Source organism: Gavialis gangeticus, unplaced genomic scaffold, assembly GCF_001723915.1.
Source record: "Gavialis gangeticus isolate Ggan-Ray unplaced genomic scaffold, GavGan_comp1, whole genome shotgun sequence".
NCBI classification, from domain to species: domain Eukaryota; kingdom Metazoa; phylum Chordata; order Crocodylia; family Gavialidae; genus Gavialis; species Gavialis gangeticus.
In genome coordinates, this window is record NW_017729012.1 from 12003234 (window position 1) to 12007484 (window position 4251).

Here is a 4251-nt window from a genome sequence, read left to right on the forward strand (position 1 = left end):
CCCTCCCCCCTCTTCCAGCCCCCCTGAACCCCTTACTGACCTCACTGGAGCCCTGGTGCCGAACGCGTGGCTTGGCCAGCCACGTGTTTCAGCACCAGGGCAGGGGGCCAACTGTGGAGACGCTCCGGCAGCCAGAGCGTCTCCCTGGAGGACCCCACCTCCAGTTGCCTCTGGGCACGGTCCAGGACTCTGCCCTGCCCGGCTTTTTTTTGTTTTGGTTTTTTTAGACCCCTGGATATGGGGTCTAATTTTCTCCCCATGCTGCAAACTTGCACCGTGGGGAACATTTTTTTCATTCCCACGTGTGCCTCTTGCTCTGCCTCAAAAGGATTTGAGGTGGGGCAAGAGGCACATGCGCGCTCGTCTGGAAGCGCCTACGGATGCCTGACCGAATACCTCTCATTCTGAGTAGGCCGTTAACATGGAGTGGGTTTGAAGTATGAAGCAGCATTGACCTTTTTCCAGAAGGATCAGATGTTAAGAGTTTGGGAAATATCGCGGGTCATCTTCTTGAGTATGAGATAATGGAAAAGGAGATGGCACAGTTACTTTTTCGTTGCATCTGCAACACGTTTCAAAAGTCTGTCTGCTCCCTTCTTGGTCCTGTGCTTGGCTTGGGGAGGGATGGCTTCTATTAAATGTAAAAAAAGAATTAGGCCTATGAGAAACTGCAAGGCCTCAAGATGCAACTGTGTGGTTTGTCAGGTTTACTTGGCGTGAATAAAAAGCTATCTTGAACAACACCCTTAACCCAGTGGCTTCTACCCTCCTTTTCAGAAACGACACAAGAGACAGGGTAAAGAGAAGCACTTCAGACGGTCCAGCTGTAGTAATTTGCCCACGTGCTCCTCTTGTCTGCCAGCCTTCAGACCTGCCATGTTGCCAGATAGCCAGTCGGCACTGCATGCCTGTTTTCTCTTCCTTTCCTTTTGAAGACTTTAGGCCATTTCTTTATTGCATAGGTTGTAATCGCCACAGATAAATGAGTAGTGTGCATCACATATCTTGTGTACAAGGGTCAGTTCTACCATAGAAGCCTTCCCTCCTGTCACTTTTCATAATGGGCTCGTTCTTCAACATTTAAGACTTCCTTTTTAGGAGCAACAAGGCCAAGTGCTTTTGATCTTTTTCTCTCTTGAGAGAGATACAGCGTGCTCTTAATAGGCTGGAGCAAGTGACCTCTTTTTGCTTTTTCAAAGCGAGCCAGTTGCTTTGCCAGTGGACAGAAAGGAGCAACAATACAGAACCAGCCCATAATAATTGCCCTACTTTGGCATGAGTGGAATCTGGTTATGGTGGGGAACAAAGGTGGCGGCAGCGATTCAACTCTGACCGCACAACAGACTCTCTTCCTCTGTGTATCACCAGGATACCACTCTGCAGGTTGTGCTGATGTTCAAATGACTGATTGTGTGTGACCCTGGAACTCCTCTGGGTTCGTGGAGCTTGACTCCGTCATGCTCCTGGCTCTGTTAGGAGGGGGCAGTGGGGAGAGAAACAGAGGGTGGTAGCTACCAAACAACACCCATTTTCTAGCACCAAAATGAGAAGTCCCACAGTAAAATCTGGATCTTTATGATCCTCCTTTGCTTTTCTTAAGAATGCGGTATACTTAAAGTGCAATAAGTCCCAACTATGGATAGCATTAAACCTGTATAAAAGCACTTATATTTCTGTCTTTCCCTCTATTTAAGGGTTATGCTGATGAGGCATCTTCATATCAGTACAGCATTCATACTGGGAACTTATATAATGCATCCTATAGGGGTTTCTGCCTCAGGTAGGCTCTTCATTTGTAAATGAGTCTGTGCGAAGGATCCCAAAAGTGGAAGCAAAGAGAACAAGCTGGCAAGAGAGGAAGTGTCATACCAGCAGTTTGGGTCCTTTGTCAGACAGTTTTTAGATGCGGGGAGGTCCCTGGGCAAACCTCATCTATTGGTGTTGTCAAATGCCGTGAATTGGGAAGGCATTCTTGTCCACTGCGCTGAACTGGAATTATTCTACCTCACGGCTTTGATAAGGACCGCAGCTCTGGCCCGTTCTGTAGCATGGCAGAACATCCTAGTACAATCCAGGAAACTGGAGATATTCTGGGAAGCAGAAAAAGTTTTTGACTTTGTGCAATTGATAACAGCCGTTCTCCACGTTCTACTTACCTACTCGGTCGTCATCATGCTAACATAAAAGGGTGCCAGGGTGACCCTGCTAGGTGCTACACTGTCCCTCTCCCCCCCCCCAGCCCCGATCATGGAGATCTTACAGTCTGAAAGACACAAGCAGACAAAGGGTTGGTAATTAGGACACCAGCAGTTCAATGTAGTATTGAGCAAACTAAGTTCTGCTTATTTCCTTTCATGGGTTTAATTAGGGAATAATGGGGTCAAGAAATGCACTTGGAGCTCGTCACCTGTCCAACTATGATCAAGCAAGTAGGTTTGTGTGCATCATGGCACAAGTCAGTCATTTTCAGGGCGAGATTTGAGAAGGGATCAGCTGACGGCTTTACTGTCTGGACATCCCATTATAAACAGATGCCTTGAAGGCCTGGTGAATATGTTCTTCTGGCTTGCAGGGTTATCCTCAAGTGGGAGCTACACTTCTTACTGTTAGAGTGCACAGACTTGCTGCTTGAGCCATTAGAGTGCTCTTTGTCTTACCTGTCACTAAAGACAGCTGTCTTAATTGCAGTTGCATTTTATCCTTTCTTAACTAAGAAAAAAGGCACTCATGCCAGGCATGCACCAGACCGCTTCAGCTGGAACTCAGAACATGACACGCAGTTTCCCAATATGCCAGACCTCATTTTCATTCAGGAGTTCAACACTGCTTTGTCAGAGGATCCGAGCTTCCTAAATACTGTTGCCTGCTTTTCAAAAATACCAGGCTTGTAGTTTTCAGGACTGTTATAGGGATGTAAATACTTATGCAAACTATTTAAATGGAGTGGGTAATGTTTTAGACCTGTGCCTGTGCTAGCCAAGATGACAATACATTGTGGTGTGGGAGCTGTATTAAGGAATAAGACATCCTTTGTGTCACCACATGGCGAATCCTTTTTAGAAATCTATAGAGCCTCTTACCTGCAGTTCACGTGTGTTGTTTATAGCCCAAATGCCCTCCAAAGGCATACTGTTGTATTTAAATTTTCTGCTCCTTTTGGAGGGCAGTCCTGGGATCTCTGTTCAGTTTCCTGGGGCTGGTATTGCTTTCTACACCGGTCTGCAGAGGTGGAAAAGCAGGCACGCTCTATAGACACACTCTTTAGGGAGTTGCTTCTTCATGTTCACAGTTCCTGTCCATCATCTTGTTTTTGGAGTTCTACCTTAAGGATTGGAAGGTCTGGTTCACATACCTTCTTACCGAGTTAGCTTTCTTGGTTGACTAAGTAAGAACTAATTTGCCATGTTAATCCAAAGTCAGGAAGAAGGCAGGGGTAGAGCTGCACCTTATAGACTTACTATAGAGATGCGTAAGATTGTGAGCCTGAGCTCACTTGATCAGATGCTGAAAGCTCAGGCTCACAAAAGCGTATGCATCTCTGATGCAGTCAGTCTAAGGTGCATCTCTACCCTGCCTTCTGCCCCTGGAAAGCAGTAATATTGACATTTGCGTTTTTAGATTTTGAGGTTTTAGATTTCAGATTGAACCTACTGAAATGCATTGGACAACTGCTCTTTTCCAGGCTGTTAGTCTCAGGCAGACCTTTTTAAAAAAATCAGTTAAGCTCCTTTTATGTTTTCAGGATTTTGTTTGAAACCCAAAATGTATATTACACAGACACAAATGCATAATAACAATAAATGAAACAAGTGGGAACATTTTCATTTTTCCCCCTCTCTCAAGAACTGAAATTGAGGGGTACAGTTTTGCAGTTGCATTCACAGCAAATGAATGTTTAAGAAGTTGTGGGATATACATCATTTGGTAATGGTGAGTCATTGACCTCCCCTTGCTCTCAACATGCTCAGCAGGGCTAGGGCAATGCTGAAAGTAGGGGGCCAGTGCCCACATCCTCAGGAGGCCTCAAATGCCTCTACACAAATGCTCGTAGTATGGGGAACAAGCACAAGGAACTCGCCCTCCTGCTAGCTGACACCAGCCCGGACACAGTGGGGCTCACTGAAACGTGGTGCGACGCGACGCATGACTGGGCGGTGAATGTCAAGGGCTTTAGGCTGTACAGGAGGGATAGGACAGAGAGGAAAGGCGGGGACGTGGCGCTCTATGTCAAGGAGGAATACACATCCTCAT

General features: G+C 46.3%; 1 protein-coding gene across 1 annotated transcript in view; it reads left to right on the top strand.

Moving 5' to 3' along the window:
• Positions 1-4251, top strand: part of MYO1C (myosin IC) — a 112185-nt gene that overhangs the window by 36760 nt on the left and 71174 nt on the right. The window lies entirely within an intron of this gene.